Below are 16,864 nucleotides of genomic sequence, written 5' to 3' on the forward strand. Positions count from 1 at the left end.
ATGACACAAACATTGTATGCACATATGAATAAAATAAAAATAAAAATAAAAATAAAGTATGTAGAAAAAAAAAGAAATTATTTCCCAAAGATATGATAGTGCAAAAGAAACCCTGAAGAATCTGTAGATAAATTATTCAAATTAATAAGAAAATTTAGCAAAGATTGCAGATACAGAATCAATATATAAAAATCAACAGAAACACGATTGGTAAATAAAAGGAAAATAACATTTACAATAGCATAAAGTATATTAATACTTCAGAATAAATTTAATGTAGACAAGACTATTTTTTGGAAATTTATAATAGTTTAAAAAGCATTGAAGAAACACAAAAAAGGGCTGGTGGAGCAGCTTAAATGGTAGAGCGCCTAGCAAGTATGAAGTCCTAAGTTCAAACCCCAGTACTGCCAAGAAAAAAAACCCTAAAAGACATTGAAGAAAAGGTTTAAAAAAATATATCAAATAGGACTCAGGGCGTGGTTCAAGTGGTTGAATGCCTGCCTAGCAAGCGTAAGATCCTGGGTTCAAAGCACACCTCATGAAAAACAAAATAAAACATATATATAAAATAAATTATGCTCATGGATTTGGAAGACTAACATCTTCTTCTTATTATTTTTTGGTGGTACTGGGGTTTGAACTCAGGGCCTCACACTTGCTAGGCAGGTGCTGTACCACTTGAGCCACTCTGCCAGCCTGACTAATATCTTCTAAAACACTTTTCTTTAAAACATAATTTCAAATTTACACAAGTGTTACAACAACAATAGAAATAAATTGAAGGAAACATCTTCAATTTAATAAAGGGCATCCCTGAAAATCCCACAGCTAACATAATACTATTAAAAGATTGAAAGCTTTCTCTCCCTAAGATCAAAACCAAAACAAGGGTGCCTACTCTCACCACTTCTAATCAACATTGTAGCCAGGGCAATTAGGCAGGAAAAATAAATAAAAGTCATCCAGATAGTGAAGGAAGAAGTGAAACTTTCTCTAGTCACAGATGATGTGATCTTGTATTATAGAAAGTAATAAAGAATTCACTAAATTTTTTGTTTTTGTTTTATGAATGATACAATTTATTAACACAGCATCATTTGTTCTAATGCTTCTCGTTGGTGGCTGCCACACCTGTCTGGCGATTCTGTCGAGATCTGTCCCTGAGGTATCAGCTTGCACCCCCATCTTGGTCCTTTTCCACCAGTTTCAGCCCCTCTAGGGCTTGGAGGACACGACGGGCCACACTCTTGAAGCCTTGGAGCCTCAACTGAAGTGGCTGGGCATGACACTGTTTCTTTGACATCCCCTGTAGATCTTGGTCATGGAGCCAACCCCAGTGCCACCCTGGAGGTATAGGTGGCGTGCTTTGGAAGTAGCCTGTGTAGAACCAGTTCTTGTAGAAGGGAGCAAGCTCTTTATGCTTGTCCACTCATTCAGGAACTTTCAGCTTCCCAGACTTTTTGAGAAAGGCTGCAAAACCTCTGAGGAACTCCTGCTGGTTTACGTCTTTTCAACTAACTCCTGGCATCGGGCTGGGGAAAGGCCACTAAATGTTTTGGAATAAACAAGTTCAACAAAGTTGTAGGATACAGGATCAATATAAAAATCAATTGATATATATAACCCAAAGTGAAATTAACAAAACTTTTCTAGTTAGCACCAAGGGAATAAAATAATTAGGAATAAAAATTTTAAAATAAGGGCAAGACTTGTATAACAATATATTGTTGAAAAAGAATGAAGAACATCTAAATAAATAGAAATCTCATGTTCATGTTCATGGATGAATAAGATGACAGTAATCTTCAAATTGATCTATGATTCAACTTAACCCCTATCAAAATCATAGCTGAAACTTTTGCAGACATTGGTTAAGCTGATTCCAAAATTCATGTGGAAATGCAAGAAGCATGCAATAACCAAAATAATCTTGAAAAAAACCAAAGTTGGAGACTTACACTTTCTGATCTCAACTTAGGATAAAGCTACAGTGCTGGGCACCAGTGGCTCACACCTGTAATCCTAGCTACTCAGCAGAGATCAGGAGGATCGAGGTTCAAAGCCATCCTGGGCAAATAGTTTGGGAGACTCTATCTTGAAAAAAAATCCATCAAAAAAGGGCTGGTGGGGTGGCTCAAGGTGTAGGCCCTGAGTTCAAGCCCCAGTACTGTAAAAAAAAAAAAAGCTGCAGTAATCAATGTTGTGTGGTATTAGCATAAGGATAGATTTATAGATCAATTGGCTTGAATTTTTTTTGGTGGCACTGGGGTTTGAACTCAGGGTTCATGCTTGCTAGACAGATGCTCTTACTGCTTGAGCCACTCTGCCAGTCCTTATACATTAATTGGAATCAAATTGAAAGACTAGAAGTAAAACCATACATTTATGGTCAATTAATTTTGACAAGACCATTCAATAGGAAAAAATAGTCTCTTTGACAAACAGTGCAGGAACAATTGTATATCCATATGCAAAAAAATAAATCGGGCCCATATCTCAGACCATATATAAAAACTAACACACAATGAACAAAAAACTCAAATGTAAGCATTAAAAATATAAAACTCTTCGAAGAAAATGTAGGCATTGGGCTAGAGGTGTAGCTCAAGTGGTAGAGTGCCTGCCTAGCAAGCACAAAGCCCTGAGCTCAAACCCCAGTACTGCCAAAAAAATGTGGGCATAAATCTTCCTGACCTTGGACCAGGCAATTATTTATTTCTTAGCTATAACATCAAAACACGAGTAACAGAGATAAAATACATATTTTGACTTCAAATTTAAATGGTTCTGTGCTGCAAATGTTACTATCAAGAAAGTGAAAAGACAGCCCACAGAATGTGATAAATGATTTGCAAATCACATATCAAATAAGGACTTGTGTCTAGAATATATAAAGAGCTCTCTTGACCTCACAATTAAAGGGCAAAGGACCCAATTTTTTTAAATTGGCAAAGAATTTGAATAGATATTTCTCCAAATAAGATGCACAGTGGTCAGTGAGCACATGCAAAAATGCTCAATATCATTGCCAATTAGGCAAGGCAAATCAAAACCACCATGAGATACCACTCCCCACCAACTAAGATAGCTATCACCAAAAAAGACAGACGATAACAAGTATTGGCGAGGAGGAAGAGAATTAAATCCTTGTACATTGTTGTGGGAATGTAATATGGAGCAGCTGCTTTGGAAAAAATTGGCAGCTTCTCCAAACGTTAGAGTTACCATGTTGCTCAAAAATTTTGCTTATAGGTAAATACCTAATAGGTGAATTACATGGCATGTGAACTATAGCTCAATACAGCTGTTAAAAAGAATCCTCTTGTACCCTTCTAGTAGATTCCCTAAATGTTTACATTTTACTACATTTCCTTTATTCTTGTCTCCATGTACCTATACATATGCACACACAATTCCTGAAATTTTTCAGTCAATTGAGACATTATGTTCCCTCATCAGTGTGTGTTTCCTAAAATCAAGGGCCATTCTCTCATATAACCACAGTACAGTTACCAAAACCAATAAATTAACATTGGTACAATACTATAATCTGTAGACCTTATTCAGAGCTTGCCAGTTGTCCCTTCATGTCCTCTCTAGAAAAGCAGCTTCTCTGATGACACACTGTTAGCCTCTCTTTGGTCTCCTTAAATCTCGAGCAGCTGTTTGCTCTTTGTGCCTATGACATTTTTTAAAGAGCACAGGCCAGTTATTTTGTAGCGTGTCCCTCCACTGGGGCTCGTTTGACATTTCCTCATGATTTGAGGATTTGTACCTTGGGGAGGAATAGCACCTCTGTGGGGCTTTGCTCCTCTCAGTGCATCGCATCAGGAGGTCCATGGTGTCACTCCCACGCATTGCATCACTGGTGATGCCACTTCAATCCCTTGGCTAAGGTAGTTTCTGCCAGGTGTGTCTACCTTCAAGTTGCTATGTTTTCCCTTTGTGGGGAGACATTTTGACACTATGTTTATGTCCTTTCAGGCACTCTACCACTTGAACCATATTCCAAACCCTTTTTGCTGTAGGTATTTTTCAAACAGGGTCTTGCACTTCTGCCTGGGCCTGACTGGACCAGGATCTTCCTATTTAACTTCCTGTATAGCTGGGATGACAAGCGTGCAACCATGCCCAGCTTTTATTGGTTGAGATAGGGTCTCACTAGCTTTTTTTTCTTTTTCTCTTGCTAACTTTTTGCCCAGGTTAGCTAGGATTACAATTGTGAGCCACTGTGACCAGACTGGAATGCTTCTAATAGTGTAAAAAGTAGGAAGGAAGAACCAGCCTGTCACTAAGCCGACTCTGCTGTAATTGAGTCTCGCACAGCAGAACTAAAGACATATTGTTTGGGAAAGCTGAAAAGGTGATAAACATGAGGATTCACTGCATCATTCTTTATACTTACACACATTTTCAAAGTATGTTGTAAATGTTCTACTCAACAGCTAATGACACAACTTTTAAAAGTAAGATTTCTGGGGCTGGCAGAGTGGCTCAAGTGGTAGAGCGCCTGCCTAGCAAGCGTGAGGCCCTGAGTTCAAACCCCAGTGCTGGCCAAGAAAACAAAACAAAACGCCAAAACCAAAAACAACAACAAAAAATAAATAAACAAAAGAAGTAAGATTTCTGTTGAATTATATATGAAAAGGTTTCCCTCAAAAGTCTTCATTGGACCTTAGTGACTCCTCCAGATAGCAGATGAGGGGAGAATCTAGGGTATTGAGACCTGGCTCTGCCCCCTATATCTCTGGGCACAGCAGCTGGTTGTGGGGCCAGGCCTGTAGCTAAAATGTCAAAGTGTTTCAGCACCTGTTGGAAAACTGCAGCTGGTCACTCCTGTCCCCTCACCCTAGCCCCTCCTGATCCTGCACTCATGGCTCCTTTCGGGCACAGTAGTGGTACTTGGAAATCTAGCTCTCGGATGGCTCTGTGTCTGGGCCACCCTGGCACTGCATCCTTGGGGTCCCTCCTCTGTGTCAAGGCCCAACACCCACACCTGCAGAGGAGAGAAGACTCAAGGTTACGTCTGCCCACCGGCTCAGTGCGCCGCCCCGGCCACCCTCAGCCAGTTCGCTTAATGACTAGTTTACCTCATTACCAGGTCACCTGTAAGCCCAAATTTGGAATTCAAATGAGGGAGTTTATTTTCACCTTTTATTCTAACAGCAGCTCTGGCTTAATCAGTTCTTTAATGATCAATTTGCCTGATTAAAAAAATTAAGCATTTTGAATCCAATTCACTGAAGGCCCTTCTGCCTGTGCTGTATTTGCAAAGATGTCACCTCAGCTGTGTTATGGCCTGTTTCCTCTCCTGGGGTCCTTTTCTTTTCCTTCCTTTCAAAGTAGATGTGTCCAGCTATAAACATGTCTCCACACCACAGCGTTCGGCACAGAGTTGCCCACTCACCCTGGCCTTGGTGTTGCCTCTCTGGTGGGGCTGCCTGGAGCAGCCCTGCCATGCTGGGTTCTGTGAGGAGTGAGGCAGAGGGCAGCACACTGTATCTAACTCAGAATGGAAAACTGTGTTAGAACACACAAAACAAAGTACAAAATGTCTTAATAAAATGTACTTCCTCCTAGGACAAAACAACCTTAGAAAAAGATCTTTATACCACAAACAAAAAGTCCTTAAATATTCCAGAATAGAGAAAACAGCAAAGGACAAGGTAAGATGTCACAAATGCACTAAGTGTGGCTGGTTCGCTGGGTCCTCTGTCACTTGGTGGTGGGGGGGAAGCAACACATTCCCACAGGGAGGTAGACGGGGTGAGTGATCCCCAATGCCTGCTGGGAAGCTGGTACTCATGTCACACTGCTCACTACATCAGAGGCATAGGGGAAAGCAGGCTGCTCTTACAGGATTGCTTTCTTCTGTTTTGCTCTGTAATCTGTAAAATGACAAGAAGTTGGTAGAAAATCTTGTCTTGATGTAGAGGCAGACAGAGCTGCACCTGGGGCTGCCCAGGGCTGTCTCCAGTTGTGCCTAGCCTTGCCCCTTGAAACAGTAGCCAAGTGCCGCCTGTTCCACTTGGTGACTTGTTCACACCCGTGCCCCCACCCCAACTCCACCGCCTAGAGGACTCAAGCTAGAATCTCTGATCCTGCCTCCCCTAAAATTCTGCCACCTTTGCAGGGTGGGGCCTGGGTCCTTTATTCTGCCCCTCACTGTCCCACACAGAGTTCTGTTAATGGTTTAACCTGCAGGCCAGTGAGAGAATGTCAACTTAAGGAGAAGCCCCCTGCCCCCCCGGCTCTCAGTGTGCAGGATCTGCTCATGGGGAGTAAGGTATGGGAAGCACATTATGGGGGGAGTATGGGGGAGCTGGGTGTATCTTCCTGGAAATGGGAGTGCAGGCTGGATTCTCTGGTGGGAACCTTCGTCAGCCAACTGGAGTTTCTGGAGGCAGAAGGCTAACTGGGAAGGACTAATGGTGGGTGCTGGGAAGGAAAGGGTGGTCATCCTTACCCCAGCTCCTTTCCATCTTGGCAGCCCAACACATGGGACCAGAAGCCGGAGTAGGGCCAGGAGGGAGAAACCTACTTGGAGTGGGGCTGGGCTATAAACATGGTGGGGCCCAAAGAAGACAGGGCTGCCCAGCCCCAAAGGGTCCTTAGCAAGGAGGGGGCTGAGCTTGCCCCGAAAAGGGGGCAGGCATCTTAAACCCAGGCAAAGATGGGGTGCCCCTCACCTCTACCCCGGACTTTGGCACAAGAAGAGCTCTGCCTGCCCCAGCTAAGGAGGGGGTTGGAAGGACAGGGATGGGAGGTCAGGGCACCTCCCTCTCCATACCAGTTTATTCCAGTCCCGAGGATGGGGAGGGGAAACTTCCAATGGGATGTGAGTCTGGGCTGAATTTTAATCACTGAAAAGGACCAGAAAAGTTAATAAGCAGGAATGGGGGAGGTGCCAGAATACACAGTGACCGGCATAAACAAACTCTGTCATGAGTTACACCAACAGGAAAGGTCTGGAATGGCCCACGAAACCCAGGAAGTGCTGGAGGGGGCTGTAGGCTCAGGTGTGATCCCCACTCCCAGGGTGGTTGGCCTCCTCATCCCTTCCGCTCCAGACAGGACAGATCTGGGAGCAGCAGAGCAAGGATGGCTGGCCCTCTCCTTTGGAAAGAAGAGCTGGTTGATTTGTGGCCCTGTGACCCCAGGAGATACTTCCAACTAACTGAGGCTGGGAGGCTGGGTAGGGATAGATTGAGGCAAACAGAAACCACAGGGCTGAGAGAGAGTCCCTCAACTGGCACAAAAGCAGCCGATAGGTTTGGGGACTAGTGGGGCTCAGATCCTTGTCTCTGCTCTCTTGGGAGGGTGGCAGGACAGCAGAGGTGCAGAGGTGGGCAAGCCTGCTGCCCTGCGCCCATGGGGTACAGACAAGCCCTGACAGAGAAGCAGCAGTGGGCCAACATCAGACCTATGGGCAATTTTCTAGGCTCCGTTCTGCTGAGTTGGCTCAGAACCTCTCAAGAAGATACCCCTCTGCTATGATTCTTTGGCCAGAAGAGAAGATGGGCTCCTCACTTTTGAAAACCCATATCCCATGCTCAAATCAACAGTGTGTTTTTGTATGAGCATGTGTTGACTTTAGCATTTGTCAATTTTGTCTGTGCTGTCTCTTCAAGTCCTTTTCATCTATGAGCTCAAGAAAATGTGATGCCCACCATTTCCTCCCTGGCCCTCGGGTCACTGGGACCAGGGTGTTTGCCACCCTCGCCCTCTCTTTTGGCAGCTAACAGCTCCACACCCAGCTAGCACCAGCATCCCATCATGGCAAATGGCTTCCATGCAACAGGCTGCTTGGTAGCTGAGTGGAAACCATAGCAACAGGAAGCAGGGAGGATATTCCCATTACCCCTTAGAAAGGGCAGCCTATTTCTGGGACCTGAGCCCAATTATTCACTACTTGTGTATTTTGCTGTGAATTTCAGTTTTGGAGAGATAGCATTGAGGGCTCTGGGTCTGAGACAGGGAATGTGGATAAATGCCCTCCTTTTCCTCCTTTCTAGAGTCAATCCTGTCCCCAACCTCTCCCAGGCCATTTTGCATTGCCACACAAACCTTCAGAGCACAGTCTGACCTCTTCTTTAGCCAGAAGAGGGAGGGATAGGTGCTTTGGGGTGACTGGGGCTGGCAGGGTCAGAATCCACTGGGGTCATTCCTTCCCTGCCTTAGCCCTTCTCATTCTGAGGACTCTACATTCCTGTTTCCAGCAGACTGGAGTTTTTGGAGCTGCCAGGCCAGGAGGCTGCTTGGAACCCTGCGGTGTGCGCGTGTCTGCGTGCATGTGTGTATGTGTGTAGGGAGCCACGGTCCCATGAGTCAGCATACTTCTCTAATTCAGTGACCAGAGCTCACACACACCTGCACACACAAGCACACCCTTCAGCTGGGTAGTTTTTGGTATAAACAACTCTGCCCCCTAGTGGTAGGCTGTGGCCAGCACGTAGGGTTCAGGAAGGCAGGCCGCCCCAGTCTCGCACTGGGATTCAGACTGGGATTCCTTCCAGGGGGCCTTTGGAGGTGAAGGAGAAGGAAGAGGATACTGGGGTCTTCTTGATGCTGGGTGCAAGGAGAAAGCCGCAGGCCAAGCTGGGGTGGAAGATCCCAAAAGGGGCTTGAAGCTGCTGGCTCGCTCAGCAACTCTTTTCACTTGCCATTCTCTGCTTGATGAGCTCAGTCCCTGTCATGGCTGCCAGACCCCAAGAGAAGGGACAACTTCAGGGGAAACACTGGCCCCTCAAACCTCACATGTCAACATCAAACTCATCTTCCTGCAGCTGCTCCTTATCTCAGAAACTGGCTCCTTCAGCCACCCAATTGCAACACGACGGGAAGTGCTTGGCAGCCTTTGCTGGCCCAAAGATAAAATGAGGGCCACGGGCCAAACAAATGGAAACCTTGGTCTTACAGTCTCAAAGACCAGAATTCTGCCAACATCTGCACGGGATCTTTGGGCCTCCGTAGGTGCAGCTCAACTCATCTGACACCTTTATATGTATGTGTATAATTTTTATTGTGCTGGGTGGGGGGTACATTGTGGCATTTACAAAAGTTCTTACACTATATCAGATATATTGTACTTGAATTCACCCCCCCCTCCACCATTCTCCTTTATTCCCCCCGTTTGGTTGTTTTTATTTTGAAATTATTATAGACTATGAGAAGTTGCAAAGATAGTGAAGGCAACTCCTATGTACCTTTCACCCAGTAGTGACAGCTTATAGAACTATAATGCAATATCAAAACCAGGCTCCTGAGGTCATTGTACTATGTCTTTACACAGTGCCACTGAGATTTGTAGGTGGCCTCCACTCGGGGTAACCTCTTTTACCTTCTAGGCTAGAGTTGCCACAAGAAAGTAATAATTTAGGGGCTCCCACTGGGCTTTCATTTTAAAAAGTTTTATTGATATATAATTCACATACCACACAATTCACTCAAAGTGTACAATTAAATAGTTTTTAGACTATTTGCAGAGTTGTACATCCATCACCTCTGTCTTGTTCAGATTTTCAGCACCCCAAAAGAAACCCTGTACCCACTAATAACTCACTTCCCCTTTCTCTCTCCTCCAAGCCTGAAGAACCATTAATTTCCTTTGTTTCTGTGGATTTACCCAATTGATCCTTCATATAAATGGAATCATAAACTATGTGGCCTTTTGAGTTTGGCTTATTTCACTTAACATAATGTTTTCATCTGTGTTGCAGCGTGCATCAGTATTTCACTGCTTTTTATGGCTGAATAATAGTCCATTGTATGGAAAGACCACATTTTGTTAATCTATTCATCTATTGATTGACATTTGGGTTGCTTCTGCTTTTTGGATATTATGAATAAACCTGCTAAGAACATTCATGTACGATTTTGTGTGGTTGGAGATATAGCTCATGGACATATAGCTCATGCCATGGGTTCCCTCCCCAGCATCTGCCCCCCAAAAGATTTTGTGTGGACACACGCTTTAAATTCTCTTGGGTATATACATAGGAGCGAACTTGCTGGGTGTGAAATGGCCACTCATTGTGGTTTTGATTTGTACTTCTTTAGCTAGCAATGTTATTCATGGGATCTCCAGACTGTGAAAGCACACATTTTTGTTGTTTTAAGCAACTAAATTTGCTCTTTGTTGTGGCAGCCACAGGAAACTCATACAGAAATAAATATATCTGTACTTTGATACCTTTGTACAAATACTAGAGATATGTGAACACGTGGAAATTTGCTAATAGACAACCTCCCTCTCTTCTGGAAATCAGGACCTCCACTCTTCTCAGCCAGTTGCTGCCATGGCCATGACTAGACTTCATATTACCGAGAAGTGCAGTGCCTCCAAGTCTCAATTTCATGGCTCTCCCTCCCTGACTACCACCTTCTGTCACTCCAGCTGGTCTCGCATATGTCTTACCAAGGCATTTGCAGGCCCGGGGGTGTCCTGGTCCCGGGGTCCTGTCAGCATGTCGTCATAGATGGAATGGTCCAGGGGACCAGCAAGAGCGAGGCGTGTGTGATGGAGTAGAGAGCCGAAATACCCTCGGGAGAAGAGAACATAAGAAGAACAGCATAAGGTTGCTGTCTGGGATAGGTGGAAGCTTCTGGAGCTCTCTGTTTATCAGAATGGAAGTACCAATCATTTACTAGGGGCTTTCCTGCTTTGCACCAGTTGAAGGATTACGGTGGGACCAGTAGCTGTGAGTGGAGTCACCATGGGGTTGTGGGGCGATAGCTTGTACATGGTCCCTACTACTGTAGGAGCCTCTATTCCTTGAGCCAAGGAGCCACCATGGGCATCCTTACAGCTGCTAAGTCAATTCTTTGGAACAATGCACTCAGGGACCAGGGAAATCACCACAGGACGGGCTCCAGGTGTGCAGAGCCCTCTACCAGCACCTCCCACACCTGGGACTTCCCACTTCTAACCATCCACCCCAGCTCCCTTCCCAGGAGGTTCTGCACGATGAGTCTTATTTCAGGACACACTCCCCCCCATTGGCCCCCCACACCACCTCCTTGCCATCAACTGTCCCTGGTGGCAAAGTGTTGCTGCCCTCACTGCTGTCCTCCCACTGATGCCCCATGGCTTCTCGGGTCTGAGCTCACGTGTCTACATAGAGCCGTGGGATTCCATGACTGGGCCCCCTGCCCACCTGCCTGCCTTTCCTTCTGCCCTCCAGCTTCCTTGCAGGGCAGCTCATCTCCTTGGGGAGGTTTTATACTTGATGGCACAACTGCATAGGGTAGTCTTTAAAACAACAGCTTTATTTAGCTATAATTCACATATCACAAAATGTATCCATTTAAACTGTACAATTCAATAGTTTTAAAATGTATTCAGAGTTGTGAAACCCTGTCCCTGTTAGCAGTCACCTCCTCAAGCCCTGGCAATTCTCACATTTCCTTCCTGGCTCTCTGGGTTCATAGCAGTTGTTCTTACACATCTATTGCTGCCCCTTGTGCCCAGCTCTCAGCACTTCATACATCCCACATGCACACGCATGTGATCGTGTGTGTGCTCAGAGCTTGTGCTAGTATTTTTCTCTATGGAGCCCCTTTTACTTGAGTATGTCAAGAAAATAACCCCTACTAGTAGGTTCAGCAAGAAGTTTCAATCCCACTAGTGCTCCACTTGTAAGGAAACTTCCCCCTTCTCCAGTAAAACCAAATCCTGACCGCCAGGTGAATAGAGCTGGTTCCTAGCAGCTGGTATGGCTGCTGTGGGCTTGGAGCAGGAAGGGCTGTGATTAAACTGTGGTTTGACAAAGGTTGCTCTGTGTGGAGTGTGGGGCGTGGGAAAGGAGGGTGAGGCTGTTGAAGGGAGACCCTGCCTGCTAGTGGTCACGGTTGTGTTCCTACCACCAGGCCCCATGCCTAGCTTAACAGGCACTGGCTCAGGTGAGCAGGATGAATGTGAATGGATGTAGGGATGTGCAGGTGTCAGGTCTTGCCTGCAGGTTGGGTAAGGTTAGGGCTCATGCATGTGCATGGGCTTCGCAGTCCCTGAATACATGAGGTGAGGCATGCTCCCTCCAGTGGGCAGGGGCTGAGAAAGAGTGACCAGTGGGTTAGGAAGGGATCCAGGAGAGCAAGACCCTGGAATCCATGAAGGGAAAGTATTGGGGCATGATGGAGTGGGTTGTTCCTCTACGGGAACAGGGTGGACCCTGTCTGAAATTTGACTTGGTTATGGAGACAAGAGGGTGTCACTTCCCACCCTGTCAGAGGCTATAGAGTTTCATCGCTCACTAAATGAGGCTTTCTGAGGGGAGGAGGGTAGCCTCTCAGGCTAGTCTGCAAATGGCTTGAGAGGGCAAGGAAGGGAGGGCTGGAGCTCAAGTGGCAGAGCATAAGGCCCAGAGTTCAGTTCTGCCCCTCCCCCCCGCCCCCTCCCTGCCAAAATGAAAAGGCAAGGAAGGGAGAGTAGCATGGGTCTTCCCAGAGTCAGGGATGGGGTCAGGTTGAGGGCTGCCATGCATGGTTGGTACTTTCCTGGGTGAGGGCTAAGGCTTTCTTCTCAGCTTGCTCAGATGTGGGGCAGAAGAGGAAGGGAGGATGAGGCTTAAAAGATGATAGCAGTCAGGCATCCAACCTTAGAGCGAATCAGACTCTTCACTCCAGCTGTCCAACTGCAATGAGGGCTCGGGGGAAGAGGCAGTTGGGGTGGGGCAGGCCCTTACTGTGTGGAGGAAGTGGTGTCTTGCAGGGCAGGTGAGGGCCAGATGGGGATGGGCAGGGGCTATAGAGTTTAGGGCCATGGTGGCTACAGAGATGGGGAGTTGAGAAGGGAGGGAGATAGAGGAGGCAGTCAGGCTTGACCAGAAGGCTCTGGAGAAGGGAAAGGTAGGAAGAAGGCATGACACTGAGTCAAGCAGGGGAAGAGAGGCTGTGAGGTAGAGAAGAGGTTCCAAGGGTAAGTGGCAGCACTGGACTGTGATGAGGAAAGACTGCTGGAAAAGGAGGTGAGGTGTTTTCAAGAGCACATGGATTTTCCCATGATCCTGTCTGTGCATAGCCTTGCCTGTGCACCCAAATGCTTCGTTTCCTTTCTCTGCCTCATCCTTTGCACTTCAGCCTCAGAGTCTGATTCCTTGAAATGAGTCACTCATTTGATAACAGCACCATTGTGAGGGGGCAGCAGTGGCTTAATCAGTGAAGAGAACGCGTGCGAGAATTAGATAAGGAATAACTGGCACATACGCTACAATCACACTTCTGACTGGGGTTGCCCACCCCACCTTCGTTGAGCATCTTCTCTGTGCTGGGCCTGGAGAAGAAACCCAGGCCTCAGCCCTCAAGAAATTCATATCTGAGCAAAGGGTGAGGGACCAGGAGGATGAGAGGGGGAAGCCACATTTGGGACAGTGGTGACAGGTGGCAGGGAAGTGAGGGCCCCTGCAGTGGGGGTGGAGAGAAGGCTCTGCCTAGAGGTTTGCTGACTCCAATAGGTGGCTTGTGAATGAATTATCCAGTTATCAACCACTGTGCTGAGGCTGCTTGCCAGGAGAGAGCCCTGTGACCCAGGGCTTTAAAAATTAATGTGTTCATTGAGTCATTCCCTCGACTCATATTCCCAGGCACCTATTACTTGCTGAGCCCAGACTTCACACCACAAAAGGCCCAGGGGAGAAGGAGGAGTTCACACAGCTCTGTTTAACTGGCAGGCCAGCACAGAGGGCCAGGGGAATATGCCATATGATTTGGAATGCGTGTTGATGTGTGTGCTTGCGGGTATAGTGAACATGGATGTATGGTAGAGATGGTGAGAAGCAGCAGCTTGATTCCCCCAAGAGCTATAGACTGTTGAGGGAGTGTGGATTGAACCTACCACTTCTAGCGGTTGTTGGCTTATCCCAGGGCACTGTCTAGTGGAGCGTTGGGACCTGGCCTTGACTGGCTGGGCTGAGGGGAGGCAGGAGCTCTGGGCACTGACCAAATTTCAGCCTCAGTCAGGGGAAAGAGTGGGGCTGCTCACAGCCTAGGGACAGATAGCTGAGACAGTGCTCAAGGCATGACAAATATCAGCAGCACAGCACAAGGCCTAGAGGCCCTGAGCCCTTCTACCAATGCACCTACGTGCACACAAAGACCAGAGCAAGCTGGGCAGAAGGACATGGGGCAGAAATCCCTTGACCAGTCCAAGATGCTGAGCTGGGAGACCATCACCTTAGGGGAGATACCTGAGGTCCCTGTCACAACAGGCAAAGTGGGGAGACCTGAGGCTGGCCGGTCAACAGGGTGATTCTATAAGGACTGGCACATCAGGCCGAGGCCTTGGGCATTCTCCTGAAGGGAAAGGGGCCTAGAGGATGTTAGGCAGGGCAGAGCTTGTTCACCCTTGAATTTCGGGAAGCCCACTCTGGTGGCTGGTGTCATGGGCTGAATGACAGTCCCCCCAAATGTATCCATGTCCTAATCCCCACACCCTTTGAATGTGATTTAATTTGGCAAAGGGGTGTTTCCAGATGTACTGAAGGTAGGGGTGTGGAGATGAGGTCATCCTGAATTACTTGGGCCCTTAACCCAATGAACAGTGCACGAAAAACAGACAGAAGAGAGAGAAGACAGAGATGCAGAGGGAAGGAGGTGGTGTGGAGACAGAAGCAGACAATGGACTGATGTGGCCACAAACCAAGTGTGTGTTAGCTTTTTCATCACTGTGACAAAATGTCTGATATAAACAACTTAAAAGGAGGAAAGCTTTATTTAACTCACAGTTCAGAGGTTTTGGGGAGGTGTGACAAAGCAGCTCACATCATGGCAGATGGAAAGCAGAGAAAAAGGAACACAGGAAGGGGCCAGGGCAACATAGAGCACCCTAGGACTGCCCGCCAGTGACCTACTTCCTCCAACCAGGCCCCACCTTCTCCCAATAGTGCCATATATTGAGTCTATGATGGGCTCAATCCATTCATTAGGTCAGAGCCCTCAGGACCCAATCACTTCCCAAAAGCTGCCAACCAAACCCTCACATTTCACATTCAAACCATAATACCAAGAAACAATTTTGGGGCCACAAGAAGTAGAATAGGCAAGGAAGGTTCATGTTGTAGGGCCTTTGGAGGGACCACACTCCCCAACACCTGAACTCCAGACTTCTGGCCTCAAAAATTGGGAGAGAATCTACTTCTATTTTAGGATTTTTTTCTTTTTGGTGGTACTGGGAATGGAACTCAGAGAACTCAGAGCCTTCCATTTGGTAGGTAGGAGCCACACCCCCAGCACACTTCTGTTGTTTTAGTCCGGTTTTTGGTGATTTGTGATGGCAGTCCTGGGGACAGCATATCATCTCTCTTTGCCCTGTCCCTTCCATTGTCTCTTCCTGCCCCTGTCACCTTACAGCTGGACCCAGGTCTGGGCCAGCTCTGTGTGCCATTAACCGCCCCCATCCTCATAGGCTTCCTGGGTACGGGCAGGGTAGGGCAGGGCTGGGCATGGGTGTGTGAGGCGGTCGTTCAGTGGGAGGTGCAGAGGAAAGGCCTTGGAAGTTGGCAAGAAGAGTTGGCTTTGGAAGAGCAGGTGGTGACTGAGAGCCCAGGCTGCCCTGAGCTTGGTGTCCTCAGTAACCCACCTGAGACCAAGCCCAAGCAATGGGTCCTCCCTGTGGCTCCCAGGCCTTCTGCACACTCATTGGGACTTCATGGCTCCACCCCACCCTCTTTGCCACACATAGGGGAGAAGCCTAGGTGATGATGGAGGTGGAGATTGGAGCGATGCTTCTACAGCCCCAGAAGAATTCAGGCCCCAAGAAGTTGGAAAAGCAGGGACAAATCCTGCACTTCCAGAACATCTGGATGAAGCACAGTCCTGTTGACCTTGACTTCAGATCTCTGGCCACCAGAATTGTGAAAGGATACATTGCTATGTTTTTGCCACTGATTTGTGAACATTTATTGCAGCAGTCCCAAGACACTAACCCAGTTGGTAATGGAGAGAGGACTTAGGGACCTCCGTGGAGGCAAGTGTTGCTAAGGAAGGAGAGAGAGGCTGGGCAGGTTGGAGGATGAGGAGGGGGAGATTTGTGCATCATCATGAGATCAAGTTAGCTAGGTAGGAAGGGCTTAGCAGTCTCCAATCAGGGCAATTATCAGAATGTGTTAGAATGACTTGAGTGAGCATCACTAGCTTGGGAGTTCCTTTGGTGCTCCCTAATACCCGATGTCCAATTTCCTGCTTGTGGAAGAGAGGAATGAAATATGGGATGGTAAGTATGTGAGTTTGATATTCAACATTCATTCAACAGCATTTATTTAGCTCCTACTGTGTACCAGGCTTGAAAGGTGAGCAAGAACACCAACAGATGCTGGGCAGCTGCTAAATCCAGACACAAACACCCTTACGGCTTCCATTAAAAATTTTTGCACATTTTGCACAGCGTTTTCCTTGGGTCTGAGCGCACGTTTGAACTCCAAATGTGGAGTTCGGCTTTACAAACACATCTCCCATTAGTGGCAGCTCAGATACTGACGCCTCAAAGAGAATGCCCATAAATCGCCCTCGCCCAGGGTCTGACAGACGCTGACTGCCAGCTCTCCCCGTCCAAAGCTACGCTGGGCTATCAGCTAGGGGCGAGACCTTAGTTGGACCGTGAGGAGTTGAGGCTCTGGTGTCTCAAGGCGCCTTCGTGGCCCCAACCCTCAGCAGCGACCTCGCTGCGCCCTAGTGGAGCAGCCCCTCGGATGCCCACTCTCAGGGGCGGAGCTTACCTCTCCCAGGGGCGGGGCATTGGCTCCCGGGAACGAGGCCGTGAAGTTCCGGGTTGGAGTGCCTCCCAGAGGCGGGGCGTAAGTCTCTGGGACCTGTTGCGGGGCGTCCCGTCAGCCTCTGCGCCTGCGCCTGCGCATTCAGCTGGGCCGCC

General features: G+C 47.4%; 1 long non-coding RNA gene across 1 annotated transcript; it reads right to left on the bottom strand.

Moving 5' to 3' along the window:
- Positions 1 to 1,102: 1,102 nt before the first annotated feature.
- LOC141419542 (uncharacterized) lies at positions 1,103 to 16,859 on the bottom strand. Its single transcript, XR_012444189.1, has 3 exons — positions 16,713 to 16,859; positions 10,421 to 10,545; positions 1,103 to 1,549 (listed from the first exon to the last, which is right to left on the bottom strand). It is a non-coding gene; the product is annotated as an uncharacterized lncRNA (long non-coding RNA).
- Between the last annotated feature and the right edge of the window lie 5 nt (positions 16,860 to 16,864).

This window comes from Castor canadensis, chromosome X, assembly GCF_047511655.1.
Source record: "Castor canadensis chromosome X, mCasCan1.hap1v2, whole genome shotgun sequence".
Classification (NCBI taxonomy): domain Eukaryota; kingdom Metazoa; phylum Chordata; class Mammalia; order Rodentia; family Castoridae; genus Castor; species Castor canadensis.